This window comes from Schistocerca nitens, chromosome 1 (assembly GCF_023898315.1).
Source record: "Schistocerca nitens isolate TAMUIC-IGC-003100 chromosome 1, iqSchNite1.1, whole genome shotgun sequence".
Lineage (NCBI taxonomy): Eukaryota > Metazoa > Arthropoda > Insecta > Orthoptera > Acrididae > Schistocerca > Schistocerca nitens.
Genome location: NC_064614.1, coordinates 1,155,386,145 through 1,155,410,922, shown reverse-complemented (window position 1 = coordinate 1,155,410,922; position 24,778 = coordinate 1,155,386,145).

The window sequence follows — 24,778 nt, the reverse complement described above, 5'->3', positions numbered from 1 at the left end:
TAAAGGTGTAATTAATTATACAAATATAAAAAAAACCTTACTCCGTCTACCATTCCCTGATTTTCACGAAAAGTGACAAGGGGTTGAACACAACAAGAAACGCCAGTACTCTCCTACTGATACCAATTTTTGGAAACTCTGCTCAAAAATAATTCTGTAATCGAGGATCATAACAGCATTTGGATATTACGAGCAGTCGGTGCTTCAGGATGCCAACTGAGGTTGAAGAATTCTACACTCCTGGAAATGGAAAAAAGAACACATTGACACCGGTGTGTCAGACCCACCATACTTGCTCCGGACACTGCGAGAGGGCTGTACAAGCAATGATCACACGCAAGGCACAGCGGACACACCAGGAACCGCGGTGTTGGCCGTCGAATGGCGCTAGCTGCGCAGCATTTGTGCACCGCCGCCGTCAGTGTCAGCCAGTTTGCCGTGGCATACGGAGCTCCATCGCAGTCTTTAACACTGGTAGCATGCCGCGACAGCGTGGACGTGAACCGTATGTGCAGTTGACGGACTTTGAGCGAGGGCGTATAGTGGGCATGCGGGAGGCCGGGTGGACGTACCGCCGAATTGCTCAACACGTGGGGCGTGAGGTCTCCACAGTACATCGATGTAGTCGCCAGTGGTCGGCGGAAGGTGCACGTGCCCGTCGACCTGGGACCGGACCGCAGCGACGCACGGATGCACGCCAAGACCGTAGGATCCTACGCAGTGCCATAGGGGACCGCACCGCCACTTCCCAGCAAATTAGGGACACTGTTGCTCCTGGGGTATCGGCGAGGACCATTCGCAACCGTTTCCATGAAGCTGGGCTACGGTCCCGCACACCGTTAGGCCGTCTTCCGCTCACGCCCCAACATCGTGCATCCCGCCTCCAGTGGTGTCGTGACAGGCGTGAATGGAGGGACGAATGGAGACGTGTCGTCTTCAGCGATGAGAGTCGCTTCTGCCTTGGTGCCAATGATGGTCGTATGCGTGTTTGGCGCCGTGCAGGTGAGCGCCACAATCAGGACTGTATACGACCGAGGCACACAGGGCCAACACCCGGCATCATGGTGTGGGGAGCGATCTCCTACACTGGCCGTACACCACTGGTGATCGTCGAGGGGACACTGAATAGTGCACGGTACATGCAAACCGTCATCGAACCAATCGTTCTACCATTCCTAGACCGGCAAGGGAACTTGCTGTTCCAACAGGACAATGCACGTCCGCATGTATCCCGTGCCACCCAACGTGCTCTAGAAGGTGTAAGTCAACTACCCTGGCCAGCAAGATCTCCGGATCTGTCCCCCATTGAGCATGTTTGGGACTGGATGAAGCGTCGTCTCACGCGGTCTGCACGTCCAGCACGAACGCTGGTCCAACTGAGGCGCCAGGTGGAAATGGCATGGCAAGCCGTTCCACAGGACTACATCCAGCATCTCTACGATCGTCTCCATGGGAGAATAGCAGCCTGCATTGCTGCGAAAGGTGGATATACACTGTACTAGTGCCGACATTGTGCATGCTCTGTTGCCTGTGTCTATGTGCCTGTGGTTCTGTCAGTGTGATCATGTGATGTATCTGACGCCAGGAATGTGTCAATAAAGTTTCCCCTTCCTGGGACAATGAATTCACGGTGTTCTTATTTCAATTTCCAGGAGTGTATTTCTCGTGTTCATTTTTCTGTTTACGAAGGTTAAGAAAGGATAAAGGTAAAAAAAAAAAAATGATCGTATGGCACTGTTGGCCCGGAGGCTCCATTCGGAGGAGTTCGGCCGCCAGGATAAAGGTGTATTCTGTAGAAACAGGCACTAGAAAAGCTACTTTCTGTTTATTTTTGTATACTACGAATGAACTGTTGTTAAGGTGTTGGTTTATTACTGTTACCATAATTTTCTTCCTGTTTCATTATTCCAAAGAAAGGGTAGGACATCTTTAAAACCAAATGAATGATTATACTTCATTGTGACGTCTCTTCGTGAAAAATATTTCTAAATAAGGGTTGTTGCCATTCTGAATAAACGGATGCCTGGCGACGACAGCGAGAACCAACCGTGTAGCTAGATGGGCCCAAGTCATGCACACTTGATTACATTAAGACCTCCGTCAGTGTCGTCATTGCCAACGACTACAATCATAAATGCCATGGAAACGAAAAAAAAAGAAGCGCGTTAGACAAGAAATCGGCAAATTGTAACCAGTCGCGCCCTTACCAAAAGGTGAAAAATGTCAGCGACCCGACTGGTAAATTTAGTCACCGGGCTGGGTCCAGCCAGTCTACCATAGCAGCCACGAGATTCAGGATGTACCAGGCTCTACAAAGGACAACATAGACGCTTTACTCACTGCTCAAAAATGGCTCTGAGCTCTGAGGTCATTAGTCCCCTAGAACTTACAAGGGAACCTCCCCATCGCACCCCCCTCAGATTTAGTTATAACTTGGCACAGTGGATAGACCTTGAAAAACTGAGCAGAGATCAATCGAGAAAACAGGAAGAAGTTGTGTGGAACTATGAAAAAATAAGCAAAATATACAAACTGAGTAGTCCATTCGCATCATAGGCAACACAAGAATAAGATGCGCTCCGTAGAGCCCTGGTCCCGTGGTTAGCGTGAGCAACTGCGGCACGAGAGGTCCTTGGTTAAAATCTTCCCTCGTGTGAAAATTTTAATTTTTTATTTTCAGTTTATGTGACAAACTCTTATGTTTTCATCACTTTTTTGGAAGTGATTATCACATCCACAAGAAAACCTAAATCGGGCAGAGTAGAAGACTCTTTTTACCCATTCGCCAAGTGTGCAAGTTAGGTGGGTCGACAACATATTCCTGTCATGTGACGCACATGCCGCCACCAGTGTCGTATAGAATATATCAGACGTGTTTTCCTGTGGAGGAATCGGTTGACCTATGACCTTGTGATCAAATGTTTTCGGTTCCCATTGGAGAGGCACGTCCTTTCGTCTATTAATGGCACGGTTTTGCGGTGCGGTCGCAAAACACAGACACTAAACTTATTACAGTGAACAGAGACGTCAGAGAAGGAACGGACAGATCATAACTTTGCGGAAATAAAGAAAGTAAACTTTTCGCTCCAAGGGGGACTTGAACCAAGGACCTCTCGTTCCGCAGCTGCTCACGCTAACCACGGGACCACGGCGCTCCTGAGCTAAGATTAGCCTTGGGGTTGCCTATCTTGCACATGGACTACTCAGTTGGTATATTTTGCTTATTTTTTCTTAGTTCCACACAACTTCTTCCTGTTTTCTCGATTGATCTGTGTTCAGTTTTTCAAGGCCTATCCACTGTACCAACTTATAACTAAATCTGAGAGGGGTGCGATGGGGAGGTTCCCTTGTTAGAACTAGTTAAACCTAACTAACCTAAGGACATCACACACATCCATGCCCGAGGCAGGATTCGAACCTGCGACCGTAGCAGTCGCGCGGTTCCGGACTGAGCGCCTAGAACCGCTAGACCACCGCGGCCGGCCTTTACTCACTGCTGGTGAGTGCAAGATGGATACGTGGAGAAGTATACGACGATGATACATGCAGGTCGATAGCAACGAGCATTCGAGTACATGAGCGCTGCATTCATCTGGGCCATGTCTGCAACATGCCTGCAGTGAGCTAATACCGGCAAGACTGCGGCAAGGGATTCAAATTTAACGAAAAGCGCGTACTGGCTAAGCAGCCGGTTTTGACGAAACGCAATATCTGAGAAGGCATAGAAGTAAAACACCTTAACGTGACCTGGGAGGATGGGTACAGGCTTGCCCTATCCACGCCGCACCATCAACACGTGACAGAAGTGCTACCAGCAAATAACGGCCCCCGCGTGACCCCCTTCCAGGAGGAGGAAAACAGGAGCCCATACCTCATTCACAGATGAGCACCAATAATAGCAGACAATGCAAGAAAGACATCAGATGCCCACTCCTTCCCCTAGCAACCTATTATAGGAAGGTTCCCACTTCTTTCAGCACAACTTACTAATCACATCAACGACCTTTTAAAATTATGACGTAAGGCCATGTTGAGTGAGCAGCAGTAACAAAATATAAGCGACTGCACGCAGCTGAGGCACATCAGTAGACCTAGAAAAAGGCCGCTGTAACCGTGGCCAAAACAGTTTACATTATTTAAAACTTTTATGTTAACAGAGTGCAACTTCGTTGCACGGGGCGAACATATCGACTGCTACATACAAGGAGGACTGAACGCTTTCAGACAATCAGGCCTGGTGTGCAGAATAGTTCGCTATCGACTCGAATGTGGTCATCCCACTACCCCAGTTTTTAGCATTTGTCGGGAGAGCGCTACCTCCTAGAATAACATCTCGCAACATTCGTTATTTCCCACTTAGTGGAACTGCAAGAATGTGTTACTTCTAACCCTGAACGTATGTTGCACGTTCCGACAGCAGAATTACTCCGCATTATGTATCGTACGTGTTGCGTACTTAACGTGGACCACGATGACCCAACAAACTGAATAAGTGCGTGAGGGATTCCGAACAAAATTGTTTATGTTTAGGGTAGGGCAAATAAAAGTGGCCGGGAGAAGAGGTCCAGGTGGAGTATTCTACAGCATGATCCACGTAATACACCAGTCTCTAGCGACAGACGTCGAGTAGATTTGGTCGGAAACTGTATCAATTTCTGGTGAACAGCAGACTCATTTGCTGGTGCGCGGGCGGTTTCTGAATGTTTTTTTTTCACTTGTTCGAAACAGATCCTGTATGACGCCATTTTCAGGCTAAGCGTTGCATGGTATTCTTCATTGGAACTTTCGCACTATTAAACTTCTCAGGAAACAGCCGACCACACCGTTTCCACGACTTCGTTGTCAGGTAACTTTCCACAACGAGCACCCGCTGCTCCACTGTGAACATCGACGTCCCCTTTGCACTCCTCCACTCACACTGACACAGCCTGCTCTATGCTCTGAACCGATGTGGATCACATGGTGGCGTACGCGTGGTGTGCGCGTCGCGGGGTGCGGTTATATGCATCGTATCCGCTCGTCCGGGCCACTTTTATTTGCCCCACCTTGCAGGTAATTCGTCTATCTCGGGATTTGAGAACTCGACAAGCTTTTCTTGTTTATTTTATAGATGCCCGCCCCTGGTGGCTGAGTGGTCAGCGCAACGGAATGTCATACCTAACGGCCCGGGTTCGATTCCCCGCTGGGTCGGAGATTTTCTCCGTTCAGAGACTGGGTGCTGTGTAGTCCTTATCACCATCATTTTATCCCCATCGACATGCGAGTCGCCGAAGTGGCGTCCACTGGAAAGACTTGCCCCAGGCGAACGGTCTACCCGATGGGAGGCCCTAGCCACACGGCATTTCCATTTTATCGATACAGGAAAATATATGTCTACCCATTCCTGAAAGCGTGGGTTCTTAACTGGGGAACCGGATAACAAACACACGAAAAAAAAAAATATTTCGTGTGATATAGTTAAAAAAATCAAAAATTTTCGGATCCTCTTCCTTTACTTGTACTATGAAATATTGCTTTTTGCCGTATTTATTCATTCTATGTCAATGTGGAGTACTCTGTCGGTTCTGATGAGCGAGTTCGCGAGTAACGAAATATGTAACATTAATGGCCGTATCTTCTGACTGCATTGACTTAGAAGCTTGAATATTTTACAGCGCCAAGGGAACGTAGATCTTAGTAAGTAACATTAATTTTAACTTGATACGTCAACCCATTACTGATTAAAATAGAAAAAACAGACAGAAAGATAACAAACGACCAAAAAATTATTTTTTGCGTGTTACAGTGACAAATTAAAAATTCTTGGATTTGTTTCTTGAATTGTATTACCAAACCTTCCATCCTGCTAGGTTTCATGATACTGGGGCAACAGGAACTGCCCTGTAGGTTTCTGTGAGTCAATTTTTGAGTATGGAAATATCTAACATAAATGGCCCTATCTTTTGATAGCATTGGCTTAGAACCTTCAATTTTTTTCAGCTCCAACGGGCCATAGATCTGAATGTGCGGTATCAACGTCAACGTGATAAGTCCACCGTTCCTGCGGAAAGGGGTTTTTAACAGTCGGACAGACAAACAGAGATCCTATAAGCCCCCCACTTTCACAGGTTGAGATATGGAACCGCAGAAAAGAGAGCAACTAAACCATCGGGCTGGAATTGTCTCTCCTGTTAATTCCGAGGTATCCTGCTGCTCAGGTGGAAGATGAGAAATCAATACACTCATGTTCAGAAAAAACAAAACACCTTGAACGAATACAGATACGGCGTTCATTCTCATAGGACGTGTACATTGGTATGTTCTGCAGAAATGATTAGCATCTGAAGCACGTCAGTCCGCGGTTTTGAGGTCATCGTCGAGACAGCGGTGCAACACCACCTACCCGTAAAATGTGTCTGAGGCACCCGTAGTCGCTGTAAGGCGTAAACGGAAGGTAACGGATCAGTATGAGTCGAGCAGACGTGCAGGATGCCTCGCAGACATATACGCGAACCGTACCGTCAGATTAGTCAGTTTTAAAGAGGACGCATTATTGGCATGAGAGAATGTGATGCATGAATGTGGGAAATTACTGTTCGTGGGGACGAAGTGTTTCGGTATTGGAAGCTGGTGTGTGTGCAATGGTTCACGGAAGGTCGTCGTAGAAGACGACGGGGTGGGTCAGGTCGCACCACCCAAACCCTCCCCCCGACAACTTTTAGTTGAAGACTTCCATTATCACAGCGAGAATAAAGTTAAAGGCATCGCTTCCCGTGCTATTATTGATGGACCGTGTGTGTTTTTAGGTTGTAGATTTCGCTCTAAGTCTTGGTACCAACCGCCACAGATGAACTTTGTAACCAGGTGAATGTAGCATGAAAGCTATACCATATGACGCCAATCGCGCCTTATACGCTTCGATGCCATCATGCATGGAAGTAGTTATCAGGGTCAGCCGGCCGCGGTGGCCGAGCGGTTCTAGGCGCTTCAGTCCTGGACCGCTTGACTGCTACTGTCGCAGGTTCGAATCCTGCCTCGGGCATGGATGTGTGTGATGGCCTTAGGTTAGGTTTAAGTAGTTCTAAGTTCTAGGGGGACTGATGACCTCAGATGTTAAGTCCCATAGTGCTCAGAGCCCCGTGCGTACTAAGCTACAGGACGCATGTTGTACTGAGGTGACTGAAATGCTGATTGTTTCAGAACGTATGAATATACAGGGCTATTACAAATGATTGAAGCGATTTCATAAATTCACTGTAGCTCCATTCAGTGGCATATGGTCACGACACACTACAGATACGTAGAAAAACTCATAAAGTTTTGTTCGACTGAAACCGCACTTTAGGTTTCTGCCGCCAGAGCACTCGAGAGCGCAGTGAGACAAAATGGCGACAGGAGCCGAGAAAGCGTATGTCGTGCTTGAAATGCACTCACATCAGTCAGTCATAACAGTGCAACGACACTTCAGGACGAAGTTCAACATAGATCCACCAACTGCTAACTCCATTCGGCGATGGTATGCGCAGTTTAAAGCTTCTGGATGCCTCTGTAAGGGGAAATCAACGGGTCGGCCTGCAGTGAGCGAAGAAACGGTTGAACGCGTGCGGGCAAGTTTAACGCGTAGCCCACGGAAGTCGACGAATAAAGCAAGCAGGGAGCTAAACGTACCACAGGATGGTGCTCCACCGCACTTCGATCATGATGTTCGGCATTTCTTAAACAGGAGATTGGAAAACCGATGGATCGGTCGTGGTGGAGATCATGATCAGCAATTCATGTCATGGCCTCCACGCTCTCCCGACTTAACCCCATGCAATTTCTTTCTGTGGGGTTATGTGAAAGATTCAGTGTTTAAACCTCCTCTACCAAGAAATGTGCCAGAACTGCGAGCTCGCATCAACGATGCTTTCGAACTCATTGATGGGGACATGCTGCGCCGAGTGTGGGAGGAACTTGATTATCGGCTTGATGTCTGCCGAATCACTAAAGGGGCACATATCGAACATTTGTGAATGCCTAAAAAAACTTTTTGAGTTTTTGTATGTGTGTGCAAAGCATTGTGAAAATATCTCAAATAATAAAGTTATTGTTGAGCTGTGAAATCGCTTCAATCATTTGTAATAACCCTGTACATATTCTGTGAATGTGTACGTTCTGTCTCTAGTTGTTCAAGGTACTCTGTTTTTTCTGAACATGATTGTATTAGCGTCAGATAATTACTCCTTGAAACAATTGTCCGTTCAGGGTCGGAAGTAATACGATAGAATGTACGTAGCGGTTTGATTAATTTTTTCTCGTGTTTTCCATATGTTACCCCATGTTATTCCCTTGAGAGCGCTCTGCATCCCATCAGGAATCTTTCTTTTCTGGTGTACATCTGCTTGACACTCGCGTCATGCCACTGTGGTAATTCTGTACGCGCCTAATTCACCCTGCCGTGCAAGGGCGCGACGTCCACACGGGGCTTGCAGCCGTCCGTCCGCCAGTATCCTGTTGTCCGACACGCGTCGACGAGATTTGCAGGGCGGTGCCGGTGCCGGAGGCCGCATATTTCGGATGTCGGGGCCGTACATCAGGAGCCGTAATGCAGCTGCAGCCGTGTTTTATGTGATCGGCTGTCACGTCGGGCGCGTTCACTAGCGCGTTCCAGCCGTTCGGGCGAGAGTTATAGATGAGCGCGATCGCTCTGCTCTGGTCAGGCGGCCAACGCCGCCGATAAATCTAGGTGTCGCGGGCAGCCCGGCGCTGGCTACTGGCCGTGGGCGGAGGGCGTGGAGAGGCAGCCGGAGAGATAGAGAGAGAGATAGAGAGAAAGAGAATGGGACTGAGAGAAAATCAGAGAGAGAGAAAGAGAATGAGAGAGGAAGAGAGAGAAAATGGGAGAGGCAAAGAAATAGAGAGGATGAGAGAACCAGACAAGGAGGGAGAGAGAGAGAGAGAGAGAGTGGGGGAGGAGGGAGAAAATGAGACAGGAAGAGAGAGAGAATGAGAGAAGGAGATGAGAAGAGAGAAGAGACAGAGGGATTGGGTAAGATCTCAACACTTAGATCCGTAGACAGGGAGAACCCAACATTTGATTATTTACTAATATTAGAGAATGACCCACCGCCTTGGTGCCTATGGTGGATCGTCTGTTCTCTAAAAAGTAATAACAATCTGCAGAGATAGACCCTTCATCTTTTTCTACAGCTTCTCTCATTGATGGTATTTTCCTTATCAGTTACATAATAACGTCATACTTAAAAAATTATGATATGAAACAAGAAAGGAAAAAATATTTTACTGTATTTTTAAGAAGAATATATTAGACGAAAGGGAAGATTTAGATTACGAGGGCGTTTGAAAAGCCCGTGCAAAATAGGAGAGATGGCACCACGAGCGCGTATCGAGGTCATGTTTAGTTAGTAGCATATTTGGATAGAACGCACATCAAGTTTCAGCCATATTGGTCTATTTGTTTGTATTTGGCATTCGTGTGAATCAAGGAAGTCGAACGATTGCCAAAAATTGGACGAAAAAGAATTTCGTGTGGTGATTAAACATTACTTTATGAAAGGGAAAACGCATCAGGAGGCTAAAGAGAAGCTTGATAAACATTATGGTGACTCTGCACTTTCGATAAGTCAATTTATAAGTTGTTTCAAAATTTTCGGAGTGGCCATATGGGCACAAGTGATGCTGAACGTTCTGGACGCCCTGTGGAGGTTACGACTCCAGAAATCATTGATGAAAACCATGATATTGTGATGGATGACAGAAGAGTTAAGATGCGTTAGAGTGCTGTGGGCATCTCGAATGAACGGGTACATAATATTTTGCATAAACATTTGGACATGAGTAAGCTATCTGCAAGACGGGTTCCTCGATTGCTCACGCTTGACCATAAACGGAATCGTGTGAAGTGTTGCAAGGATGGTTTGCAGCTGTTCAGGAAGAATCCGTAGGACTTTAAGCGTCGTTTCGTCAGTGTGGATGAAACATGGATACATTACTATACTCATGAGATCAAACAACAATCTAACCGAGGGGCTACCAAGGGAGAATCTGCACCAAAAACGACGAAGACCATTCCTTCGGCCGGAAAGGTTATGGCGACTGTCTTTTGGGATTCGCAAGGGTTAATGCTCAACGACTACCTGGAAAAGGGTAAAACTATTATAAGTGAATATTATTCATCGTTATTGGACCGTTTGAAAACCGAGATACAAGAAAAACGCTGGCGATTGGACCGCAGAAAAGTACTTTTCCATCACGACAGTGCATAGCACACACCTCAGCAGTAGTGGTCGCAAAATTAATGGAAACAGGATTCCAACTCGTTTCACATCCCCCCTATTCTCCACACTTGGCTCCCTTGGACTAGTTTCTGTTCCCCAATTTGAAGAAATGGCTGTCAGGACAAAGATATTATTCAAACGAGGAGGTGATTGCAGCAACTATTTTGCAGAATTGCACAATTCCTATTATTCGGAAAGGATCAACAAATTAGAACAGCATTGGACGAAGTGAATAGTCTAAAAGACGACTATGTCGAAAAATAAAAAATGGTTTACCCCAAACATGTAAGTAGTTTTTATTTCTACACGGACTTTTCAAACGCCCCTCTTAGATGTCTGGCTATTACGAGTGGAAAGACATCGGTATACAATTCGAGACTGTCTCACTTGAATTAGCATTTTCTTTTCTGCGGGGTGAGGCAAATAAAAGTGGCCCAGTCGAGTGGATACTGTTGGACGTGAATGTATGCTTATAACCATACACCGTGAGGTGCACACAGTTACTTCCATCTGGAGCAACTTCCCCCTCAGCCGGCCGAATCTCGGAGCACATTTACACAATCTTCACGCCTAGCAGAATTCATAGCACAAGGAAGTCTTGTCGCAGCGCTAGCTGGCCATACAGGTCACCTGATCTATCAGTGTGCGGTTATTCTGTATGGGGTGTATCGCAACAGCCCTCATAGTTTTCAAGAACTGCAGCAGAACATTCCGGATGAGATTGTAACAGTTCCATCAGTTCTCTTACGACCCGTTTTCAGCAACTTGCAGACCAGGGCAGAAAAGTGCCAAGAGATGAATGGTGGTCACTTTCAACATCTGTTGTAGTCAGATTAGTACTTTATTTCCTTTTCTCTGCTGTGTTTCTTTGTATCCTGGAACTGTGTTCTCCGAGCCACTTTCGTTTACCCCACCCTGTACTACAGTTATTACTGTACATATGCATGTCGTGAGATATCCTCCGCGTGGTTTGTGTATGAGGTACGCCAGTACTACTTGTTACTACAATTACTTCCACATTTCCACGTGCCATAAGCGGGAGAGGAGCCTCGGAAGGACGACCTCGAGTCTCATCTCCCTAAAAGTAATTTCTTAACCACATTGTGCGTTTGTGTTTGTGTAGTTGAGTCTTGCTATGCATTTTCACAGTTTTCATCTTATAGATTTTACATACTGGTGTAACACAATTACATATTTGAAAATAATGACCGAAAGAACTAAAGAATTACTTATTTTACTCAATGCAACAAAGAAAATTCGTTGCTTTATTTCTTATCTGTAACTTGTTTCTAAATTCCTTCAATATATTAGTTGCACTGTTCTTCCAGTCCTGTGATCTGTTACAATGGCCGAGCGGTCTAAGGCGCTGCAGTCATGGGCTGTGCGGCTGGTCCCGGCGGAGGTTCGAGTCCTCCCTCGGGCATGGGTGTGTGTGTTTGTCCTTAGGATAATTTAGGTTAACTAGTGTGTAAGCTTAGGGACTGATGACCTTAGCAGTTAAGTCCCAAAAGATTTCACACATATTTTTTGTTACAATGCATATGCTACTATGTATCTGTATCTGATGATACACTAGTGTGTTCATGTGGTCATCTGTGTCTGTAAGCTCGTCTGTTTCCAAATCAGTGTTTGAATCTCTATTGTCCCCTGTATCATGTGGTGGCATAGGATGTGCGTCTAGTCGTGATACGGCATATGATCGTCGCTGCTTGTTTAGTTTATGTAGCGCTCTTGATATTTCCTCAGTGATGCGGTTAAGTGTATTCCATTTGTCTGGCTCTCTGAGAGCTGGTCTCTGTCTTAGATTTCTGTCATCGGTTGTACGTCTGTGTGTGTGTGTGTGTGTGTGTGTGTGTGTGTGTGTGTGTGTGTGTGCCGCATTGCAGTACTCGTATTATGTGCTTTGGGGTCTCATAATCCTCACATTCACCTGTACAGGTTTAGCTAATGCCACAGCGACGCAGGTGTATAACTTAAGGGCCATGGTCCGTCAGGAAGTGTACCGTGCCGAAAATTGGGTTAAAATGTCTGGTTACCCTGTCCATGCAGCTGAACCACCCACTCTTTTCTCGTATCAATTTATACATTCTTCCTCCCTGTATTCACACACTCCGATCCTTCTAACCGTTCAGTACAATGAGCATATCTGTTCTCTGACTTTCCAGTTTGGTTAAATATAGCCAGAGAACTATAAATTTCCTCCGCAATTTACCACATCTCTTCCACAGCGGCACAAGTAGCACCAGCGACCAAACTTACCTACTTTGCATTAGTTGCCTTACTTGCTATGGGACACTGCATGTTTTATTGCAGTTGCTCGACCTATATTTCCCAGTGGTCCTATTTCTCTCCTCTAAAACTTAAAGCATAACTCTCCTTTCCCTAATAAGTCGGTTCCTTTACTGCTCCCACAAGCATTCTAAAACCATCAAGATAGCTATACTCTCTACATAGTTGATATTAAATCTAGCTTAATTTAGTTGCATTTTCCTGCACGCAATCGAAACCGGGGTCTGCTGCTAGTGTTTGTGACTGCACTAGACCTTAACCTGAGTGACGTACTTGATTAGAGTGAAACAAAAAGTACAACAAACGTTTGAACGTTTTAAGAATATTTAATGTAATAAACACACAACTAAAAACCCTTGAAATGGATCCCCAAAAGAGAAATATTCCTTACTTTCAAGATATATAAATAACTTAACGACTGTTTGTTCACTAATGCATTCTCTTGCTCATTTTGCTGAACAGCAATCATAAAGCCTTTCTTCTTTACAATTAAATCAATCCTTAAAACGTGCAACAAGACAATATCTACACTTTTCAAAAGTGAAACGCTCGAATAAAGTGTCCTAGTAACCTTATAAAAGGAGCAGCAGTAACCTTTACAGTTACTTGTTAATTTCTGTCAGTCACTACCTGGTACAGCCAAACTTACAAGTTAAACATCGTTCTTTAAATTGATCGATGTTCTGGCGTATAGTTTAACAACCATTTCTTCATTAATTATCAAGTAGCCCTTAGTGACTGTACAAAGGCAAACCATAGGCTGGTACAAATTCTTCTAAATTTCACCACTAACTTCACAAAAAGATCGACAACCAGCTAAAACATCGCGTCTGTTATTATATATTGCAGTAAAGTCAACGAAACGAAGCAGACTCTCACGCATCGACAACAGCACATAGAAATAGCATAACAAACACAGAACACGCACTTGAATATGCGAATAATTTCTCGAAACGCGTCGTGCGAAAAATAAAATAAAGAAAATCGTGACTGGTAGCAGGTGAGTAATTTATAAACAAGCCTGCTGTTTACGCACTCGCAGGCTTTCAGAACCATTTATAATGGATCAAATCAAAGAAAAACCACATCAAAATGGCGACAACTGCTATTTCAGACTGAAAATGTCATTGCCTCATTAACGTATAATAGATACTGAACAACCCGGGAACTTTAGCAGCACACTGCGGCTTTCAGTATCTGTTAGCAAGTCTGGCAGCTGGGCACAAGTCTGACAGCTGGACACCCGCCCCACAGCTGCTGCTTAGAGCTCAGTTCGGCACTTCACCTTCCCTGTTCATGCATTCAGAAGTGGTTCACGACTGCTCCCAGCTGCTGTGGTAATGACAATACTGGATTTCACATGGAGAGAGAAACGGAGCAGACTTTGATGCAACTTGCAGCAACCTTCACAATGCAGAGTGCAGACGGCACGTAGGGTGAGTGATGGAGTAATGCGGCGTTGGCCACTGTCCGAGAGAAATGTTTTATTCAACTTCAGATGCACATCACATCATTAGTAAAATGAGGCAGACATGCCCCACTCTGGCGGCACTGGCCAGCATAGGCTCCCAGGCGGCTGCCTGCTCGATACTGAGGAGATGGATGACTATCACCGTGCAGTGCTAATATCAGGACGAGAAACGGCCGACTGCCTAACACTAGGCCGTGGCCTCGATGTCAGCAGTGTATTCCTACACTGAAGAGCCAAAGAAACTGGCACACGTGCCTGATATCGTTTAGTGCACCCACGAGCACGCAGAAATGCCGCAACATGACATGGAATGGATTCTTGTATCGTCTGAAGTAGTTCTGGAGGGAACTGACACCGTGAATCCTGAAGGGCTGCCCATAAATCCGTAAGAGTACGAGGGGGTGGAGATCTCTCCTGATCAGCATATTGCTAGACATCGAAAATACGCTCAATAATGTTCGTGAGTGGGGAGATTAGTGTCCAGCGGAAACGTTTAAATCCAGAGGAATGTTCCTGAAACCACTCTGTAGCAATTCTGGACGTGTGGGGTGTCGCATTCTCCTGCTGAAATTGACCAAGTCCGTCGGAATGCACAATGGACGTGAATGGATGCAGGTGATCAGGCAGGATGCTTACGTCAATGTCACCTATCAGAGAAGTATCTAGACGTATCAGGGTTTCCAGATCATTCCAGCTGCACACGCCGCAAACATTGCGGAGCCTCCACCAGCTTGAACAGTCCCCTGCTGACATTCAGAGTCCGTGGATTCATGACGTTGTTCCCCTTCCCTTACACGTGCATCCCCTCGATACAATTTGAAATGAGACTCGTCCGATCAGGCAGTATGTTCCCAGTCATCAACAGTCCAATGTCGGTGTTGATGGCCGGCCGGAGTGGCCGTGCGGTTCTGGGCGCTACAGTCTGGAACCGAGCAACCGCTACGGTCGCAGGTTCGAATCCTGCCTCGGGCATGGATGTGTGTGATGTCCTTAGGTTAGTTAGGTTTAATTAGCTCTAAGTTCTAGGCGACTGATGACCTCAGAAGTTAAGTCGCATAGTGCTCAGGGCCATTTGACCCATTTTTTCGGTGTTGATGGGCACAGGCCAGGCGTAAAGCTTTGCGTACAGCAGTCATCAAGGGTACACGAGTGTGCTTTTGGCTCCAAAAAGTGAATGTCGATGATGATTGAATGGTTCGCACGATGACACTTTTTGATTGCTCACCACTGAAATCTGCAGCAAATCGAAGAATAGTTTCATTTCTGTCGCGCTGAACGATTCTCTTCAGTCGTCTTTGGTCCCGTTCTTCCTGGATCCTTTTCCGGCCGCAGCGATGTCGGAGATGTGATGTTTTGCCGTATTGCTGTTATCCACGGTACACTCGTGAAATGATCGTACGGGCAAATCCCCACTTCATCGCTTCCTCGGAGATGCTGTGTCCCATCGCTCGTGCGCCGACTATACCACTACGTCCTAACTCACTTAAATCTTGATAACCTGCCGTTGTAGCAGCAGTAACCTGTCTAACAATTGCGCGCAGACACATTTTGTCTTACATAGGCGTTGCCGACCGCAGAGCCGTATCTGCCTGTTTACATATTTCTGTATTTGAATACGCATACCTAATCATTGGGAGAGTGCTTAGAAAATGTAGTCCATCAACAAAGGAGGTGGCTTACAAAACACTCGTTCGACCTATACTTGAGTATTGCTCATCAGTGTGGGATCCGTACCAGATCGGGTTGACGGAGGAGATAGAGAAGATCCAAAGAAGAGCGGCGCGTTTCGTCACAGGGTTATTTGGTAACCGTGCTAGCGTTACGTAGATGTTTAGCAAACTCAAGTGGCAGACTCTGCAAGAGAGGCGCTCTGCATCGCGGTGTAGCTTGCTGTCCAGGTTTCGAGAGGGTGCGTTTCTGGATGAGGTATCGAATACATTGCTTCCCCCTACTTATACCTCCCGAGGAGATCACGAATGTAAAATTAGAGAGATTAGAGCGCGCACGGAGGCTTTCAGACAGTCGTTCTTCCCGCGAACCATACGCGACTGGAACAGGAAAGGGAGGTAATGACAGTGGCACGTAAAGTGCCCTCCGCCACACACCGTTGGGTGGCTTGCGGAGTATAAATGTAGATGTAGATGTGGATGAATCATTTCTTTTGGCGTGTATATCTCTTGGGATAGCGTGCCGCAACGAAACGGCCGCATCCAGCGACCCAGGCTCCTGTCGCATCCACCATGGAAGCAGGTGAAGACTGCCGCGCACGGGCCACGACCTACTGCCCCTGGCAGGAGCCTGGCGACAGTAGCAGCGGAGGGCAGGTCAGGGACAATGTAGTACCAAGTCCCAGAAGTAAATTAAATGCAGGAGATGGCTGGCCTGACCAGATCTTTATGCCAGCAGCAGCTGGTGGTGCTCAGTCATCACATCGAGTGTGTATCCTGTGTCGTGGTGGTGCTGCTAGAATCTGATTGACTCGGCTTCAGAATTCACACCTACTTATACGGCTGTGAGCATTGGTTGCTCTAGTACATAGCTTCTCGTCACGTAGCTCGCAACATGAATCCTGCCATTGCGTGGTGACATCGACATATGTGCTTTGGCATTACCACTGTGCAGTACAGGTTTCGCCAAGCTTGACTGAATCCTTTTGTGCACGTGTTATTGTGACCCAAATGTCGCAACAATGCCCTTACGGGCCTACGGTTGCTACCTCACAATTTTCAATTAAAAAACTGGATAGTGATACTACAACAAATCATAATGCATAAATGGAGGCGAGCGGTTCAGTTTTGACTTTACTGGTCATCCTGTATCAACAGCGACCTTCCCACAACGTTATCCACCACAACTATCTTTCCCAAGGTCTTTCACACACTCCCTGTACGAGAACACACACTATATCTGTCCATGTTACCACTATGCAAACGCCACCCCTATAGTAGTGGTACCTTACGAACATAGTGCCACACTCGGCACAGTGGCTTGCTGAAATCACTTAAAACGAATGCCACGTAGCCTTCAAGAGGACACAGGCGATTTTCTTCCACATCCTCGTTCAGTCTGCGCACGTGCTCCTCCTGTAATGTCCTCGTCATCGTCGGAACGTTACCGGTGATATTTCTGTTTTCTGTTTTCACAACGCTAGAATGGAGCTCCCGTAACCCCCACATAACTTGATATAGTTAAATAATATAGAAGGTTAAAAGAAATGATTCTTTTATAAAAGACTGAATCCCCATTTTAAATTATTAACCTAACGCTAACAAAACTTTTGGGTGAACATACATTCTGTAAACAGTGCTACACAGCGTATAAAACATTCTCGCACTTCTTGCTGCTTCAATTCAGCTTTAGACTATTATCTGCATCATCTTCGTCAGCACCAACCGACTGTCAAAATTGCTGCTGGCCTCATATAGTCCGTAGACGGTTTTTCATTGGTCGGTCACCACATCAGCAGATGAGACAGTTAGTCGCTCCTGACGAAGATGAGGGTGGTAAGCGTCTAAAGCTTGAAGTTTTATCTTGAATTGACGCGGCAAGAAGTCCGAGAATGTATCATATAACAGTGCTGTCGTGAAAGCCTTCGTTCTCAGTGCTACAAAGACTTCGTGTATTTCAAGACCGTCATCGTGGAATCACCAAGAGCTACCATAACGTATGTTTATTCAGCTGTAACCACGTTCAGTCAAGTCAGAGATAAATAAAACATCAAGTTAACCATTCTTATTGCGATGTTCCGTCAATACGTGACCAGATGATGTTTGATAGACTGAGACTGGTTGTCTGTAAACATACGTACATCTTAACAGCTTTTTTAGTTCAACTTCTGTGTGAATTTTATACAGCCTATCACGAAACGTGAACGGTTACCTTTATATTTTCATTCCATAGAATCGCATTAGTCTCTCACAAAATATTTGCGCTGATAATATCTATTGACTAAGATAGAGGCTATTTTTCATTTCACATTATGGACTGGTGCGTCTTCACTATAAAAAAATTGTTCAAATGGCTCTGAGAACTATGGGACTTAACAACTGAGGTCATCAGTCCCCTAGAACTTAGAACTACTTACAAGACTTAACTAACCTAACGACATCATACACATCCATGCCCGAGGCAGGATTGGAACCTGCGACCGTAGCGGTCGCGTGCTTCCAGACTGAAGCGCCTAGAACCGCTCGGCCATTACGGCCGGCTATAAAATAAAGGTGGGTGGCTGTGCGCACAAGTGAATTTGATGTCTATTTAATTTTTATTCCAGGAGCAACTGCCCCATCCACCTGCGAGTTGTTTCTGCGAATGCAAAAACTATCGTACACTAACAGATGTGCAGGGTAAGTAATAAATGATCCTTCTTTAATTCATTACAAGAATAGTCGAAAATTTAAAATTGCATCATTTTTCAACATAGCTGACCTGCATTCCCTATGCATTGGGTATGTCAGTGCATATGCTTTCCAGTACCGCGAAAAAAACCGGTTTTCGGAAGAATGGCAAGCTACGTATGAACCCTTCATCTATTCGTCAGAGGTGAATCGACGGCCTCTCAAAATATCTATAAGTGGAGAAAATAAATGGAAATCACACCGGACAAGATAATGATTGTATGCAGGCTGCTCCAAGCCTGGACATGAATGTTCTGAGAAGTTAGAATGGTGTGGACAGCGATATGTGCACGTGCGTCATCATGCAGTATAAAGTACGCCGTTTGACAGAAGACCCCACTTTTTGTCTCGCAAGGCAGTCTCAGATTCGTTGCAAGGCATATCAAGTTCACGGTTTACCTGGAAAAATGGATTAGCATTACGTTCCAGAAACGTCTCTTGTGCGTCTCAGAAAACTGTGAGCATTACTTTTCCTTCAGATGGTTGAACGTCTCTTAAGCTGAATATCTGGGCTGTTTCCATTTCATGCTCTGGCGTTTGGTAACTGTTTAAAAGTAACGAATCCATGTTTAATCTACAGTATTGGTCCGTGTTATGACCTCACGAAACTACAATCATCCGGTAGAACTATGGTTCTTTGATTGTTCTCTCGGACGACAGAGTGGAACTACGACGCATGAAGTATTAACTCACTTTATTACAAAAATGATAGAAAGATTTATTTAACTTTATACAATTCAATGCCGCAGGCGTGTGGCGAATATTTACGAATGTCTTTGAATATTAAAGCATCGCTAGATGCACACATTTATTAAACTTCCCAAAGTTCGAAAGTGCAGCTCCATCCAAGACACGATTAACGCATGAGTCCTAACTAGTCGATGTTCTCCACTTGATCGGAGGTCACGAACCGGCTGAAACTTCCTCTGCTCGGCTGCATACTGGCGTCCATGCGGTGGCGCTGCGGTGCTGGGGAAGAGAGGGCGTGGCTTCAAAACCGCCTTACATTTGTCGTTGTGGGTACAGTGCCAAGTATCGACTTCATTATGCCATCGCGATCTTTGGACGACACCACAACTCGTTTCAAAAGCATTTCATCCTCATTAGCACAAGGGTCCAGTAGCTGGTAGCAGATGCTCTTCATTGAACTGTTCTGGGACCCACCCAGAAATGACTTCATGAAAGTTGAGCCTGTTATGGATGAGGTCATATGCTGCATTATGACTAACGCTCGATTGGTTTGTCACTTTATCAGAAGTCACACGTCAGTTATGCACAATCAGGCGACGGGATTGCTTAGCGTTGGCGGCAGTACTGTATGTGACTGGTCGTCCTCTTCCTTCCTCATCCTTCACACTTTCTCGGCTGCTTCTAACAAGGGGAGGCCGCCAATTGTGAAATTCAGATTCGATTCATACTGCGCATAATAAAAGCTCATGGCCAGAGGTGTAATGTGGCAAAGCACCAAGATGCACTTCTCAGCCGTTGTCGAGAAAATCGACAGTTAATACAAACCGTTGCGGTGAAATACTCTCTACGAGGTATAACTTCTTATAGCGTCGTGGCGCAGGGGTAAGTGCTTGGGTTCGCAAGTTGAAGGTCGCCGGATCGAATCTCGCGCCATGCAATTTTTTTTAGTATTAGTTTTTTGTAATTCAAATATATCATGGGGTCTCTAATTCGAACGTTTGACTTACACTATACGTATTCGTTTCGGAATATCGTTTCTACGTCTTCCCTTAACTGCACGTGTAAACATTATGAAGACAATTAATAACATTTGTGAAATACAACTTTGTTTGCAGAAAACATAATCATGTTCGAAGTCGCCAGTTTTTCCACGACAAACGACTTTCAACAACTTATTATATGCATAATTGTTGCAACTGATTGCCGAGAATTTTATATATATATATATATATATATATATATATATATATATATATATATATATATATATATATATATATATAAATTACAAATAACAAATACTAAAAAAAAAAGTTGCATGGCGCGAGATTCGATCCGGCGACCTTCGGATTACGAACCCGAGCGCTGTAGGAAGTTACAAATCGTAGAGAGTATTTCACCTCAACGGTTTCTTTTAATTGTCGAATTTCTCGACAACGGCTGAGAAGTGCATCTTGGTGCTTTGCCACATTACACCTCTGGTTATGAGCTTTTATTATGCGCAATATGAATCGAATCTGAATTTTACAATTGGCGGCCTCCCCTTGTAAGCTATTCATTACACTGGCAAACCTTGATAAAAAGTGTCCGCTTATTGCATTGGAAGTCTCATATCGATTTCAGCTGTCTGCACTTTTTAGGACCAGTCCCAGTACCTGCATTGCTCTCTCTGATATAATAAAGAACTGCGAAAATTTCGTTCTAAAGGTAGTGTCTTTCGATGGCGTTATACCGGGTGCTGCACGAAAAAGAAATGACGCATGAATGAAAATGTGACTTAAGTCGCCGCGCGGGATTAGCTGAGCGGTCTATGACGCTGCAGTCATGGACTGTGCGGCTGGTCCCGGCGGAGGTTCGACTCCTTCCTCGGGCATGGGTGTTTGTGTTTGTCCTTAGGATAAGTTAGGTTAAGTAGTGAGTAAGCTTAGGGACTGATGATCTTAGCAGTTAAATCCCATAAGGTTTTACACACAGAAACCTGCCTCAAACGAAGAAGACCCAATGGCTTGTACGTGTACTAACCGGTACTGCGAACATAAAAATCAATACAACGAAAGTGCCGATACCTGCTGACCTGCACTTGTATTTTGTTGTTGTATAACTTGTCATGTTTGGTTACCACATTGACAGCAGCAAAGCCGAAGCCGCTGTGCATACAGGCACATCACTTACGTAACGCTCTATGGTACCTACACGATATTCAACACTCTTCGAGCAGCAGCCGGTATAATGTCATAGATAAGTGCGTTTAGAAGTCCGCCCCCGGTAACTGAGTGGTGCCGGAACGGTAGCTCAGCGTGTTCGGTCAGAGCGCTGGTTGGCCTCTGTAATAATAAACTGAGTGGATGACCAAACGAACTTTAATGGATGTCATGTGACGTCCGCAACGACCAAACCCAACGTTAAAAAAAAGTGGTCAGCGCTACAGAATGTCAATCCTAAGCGCCCGGGTTCGATTCCCGGCTGGGTCGGAGATTTTCTCCGCTCAGGGACTGGGTGTTATGTTGTCCTAATCATCATCATTTCATCCCAATTGACGCGCAAGTTGCCGAAGTGGTGTCAAATCGAAAGACTTGCACCCAGCGAAAGGTTTACCCGACGGGAGGCCCTTGTCAGATGACATTTACATTTTAATGCCTTTAGACAGAAAAGTCCGCATTTCCTTATTACATCAGAAAGAGCAGTACAGATACACTAAGTCTGCATTGGCCCTAAAATGTTTAAAACTGGGGAAAAGTAAGCCCCGTTATTAAACCTCTGCTGCGACAAAATGACGAAAAGTTTCTGATAAACTGCATGCGACTGTCTAATCGGATCCATCAGGAACAAATGCCGGCGCAGAACGAAATTTTCCGTCTGCAGCAACAGTACCCAGAATCACGCAACCGCCACGTGTAAGAGGACAGCACTATTGAAACATATCTGAAATTCGCGAGTGTGGGTTCCGTTTAGTTGCTTCTTATTTCTTTACTATCACCTGGCGTATTATCCGTGTGTTTTCTAGTCATTTGTCGAGTGAATATGATGTTACTTACACCTAAATGACGCTACACGAAGACAGATCAATGTTTACAATGACATCGCAGTGCAGGGTAGTTAATCCACTTCTTAACTCTATATTTTTTACGTCTCATATTTTGCGCCATCACACCACTTTTTATGTAATTATGTGTCATAAGGGAAATGCTGTACTGAAATTCTGTCCGAGTATCTCATTTGCAGACCGCCGCGTACAAGGCTGTTTTTATTTCCTCGTTCTGCAGTTAACTTCTTGTCTTACATAAACCTTGCAGTTTCCTGTATATCAGACCAGGAATCGTATTCATGCACGTCTGAGTCTTGAGTATTCAAACATTAATGAGCTAAGTGTGAAAGGCAAATATCCGGCTTTGATTCCTTGTAAGATCACCACATTCTTTACCTGTTGTTAAACTTCAAATCACACGAGTGATACACGGTAGGAAATTTCTTTCTTGAAACTATATGCGATAACAATAATTGTGTATAAATACTTCGCTTACACTACTCTCCATAAGTTTGGATACACCACGCTGCGTTTTCCAACAGAGTAAGATGGGAGTGAGCTATGTGAGTTTGAATACAGAACAGTATGCTTAAATAACGATTAATAGTGACACTCTCAGTGTTGTACAGTTAATCATCGTACGTATACTTACATATTGGTGCACACAGGTATCGCTCAATTTTATACAAACTGACTTTACCTATCCAAGTAGTTCTACTAAACACGCCAGGTATTGCCAGTGGACGTCACGACTGTATAGAGGTATGTTGTTTGTAAAGAAGATATCTTGCGCAGCGAAAGTAATTGAAAGCGGCCCCTAAAAGCCAGATTCCTTATGATTCACGTGAACAGACAATCACTTTGCATCAAGAAGGCAATAGTGGCCGAGAAATATCAAAGAAATTAAAAATTTCCGTCAGCCGAGTTGTCAAGGCCACACACCAGCATCAACATACAGTCTTCTATGGCGATCGTATTCGCACATGAGCAGCCAGGAAAACTATTTGGTATTGACCAGTAAGCGTAATAGATAAGACGCCTTGCAGAAAATAACATCAAGCGTAATGCAGCAACAAGAAAACCATTTTTGCGTCCTTTTAAGAAAACGAAAATGCTGCAGTGGACTACGACACATCACCGTTGGACAGTAGGGGATTGGGAAACACGAATCCAACTTCGAGATATTTGGAAGTAAACACCCTAAGCCATTTACCCCATTAACGCTTGAATCCTCAGTGCGTAATTCCAACGGTACTCATGGAGGGTGTTCTATTATGGTATGGAGGCCTTTTGGAAGGAATATAGTCAGAGATACAGTGATAGTAGATGGAAAAATGATCCAAAAGGATTATCATGCCATTCCCTAGCATCATGCCAAGATACCTGTTTTGCTCTGATTGGGAACGGGTTTCTCTTTCAAACAAAACAACGAACCGAAACAGGCATTCCTCTTGTGTCAAAATTGTCCGACCCCTTAACTGAGTGGTCAGCGCGTCTGACTGTGATGTAGCGGGCCCAGGTTCGATTCCTGGACGTGTCAGCGATTGTCTCTGCTCAGGTATTAGATGTTGTGTTGTCGTGATCATAGTTTGATTGAGAGGCACCCACATGCCTTGCTCATACTGGGGCATCAAGCAGTCAGGCCTGCAAGATGAGTGGTCTGCCAAGCGAGTGGATTCATTCTTATTTATCGAGTAACATGAACTCTCGTACTCACAATTAAGTTACAAATTATCCTCCTATGTGAATAATACGCAACGGAAACGCACATCTGACTATCAGTAATTTACAGAACTATGATTGTTCACTACGCACTGGCAATACCACATTTTCTTTTTTTTTATTTAACGGCTTTTATCAACACGTGGCCATCGCACTGAATATGAGTGGCACACACGTTATAAATTCTGGATATCATGACAACATACAATTCGAAGGAAAAGGCCACCAATCTTTTTCTTTTCACTATCTTATTTATTCCGATAATTTCTATAACCTAAACACACAAATTCTATAACCTACAACAATAACACATGAGAAATTCCGCCCAGTGGGCATGGCTTTACATTGGTGATTCTCTATCTTATGGTCTCGTAATTATTTAACGCTACAGTGCATTTTCTGGATAGGATGGTGGATCCTTTATTATTTCTCACACTTCGACTCTCGCAATCATCATCACGAAACTTTCCTCCAGACCGAGCAGTACAAAAGGAACACGCTTAACCCACTACCTCTGAAACTACCTTGCTACTCCCCCATGCAAACCACACATACTTAAATCACATGACATACACCACACTACAACATGAAATACTACACAGGGAATAGTCACAATTTTATCACTTTCAGCTTTCCCACTTCAATTAATATTTATCCCAGTTTCACACGACACTGCCCCACTTCGTAATTCTAATTTCCTACTATGAACTCTGGAAAAAAATGGTTCAAATGGCTCTGAGCACTATGGGACTTAACATCTATGGTCATCAGTCCCCTAGAACTTAGAACTACTTAAACCTAAGTAACCTAAGGACGTCACACAACACCCAGTCATCACGAGGCAGAGAAAATCCCTGACCCCGCCGGGAATCTAACCCGGGAATATGAACTCTGGAGATATATGCACGTCTTCCTGTGCAATGCAAGC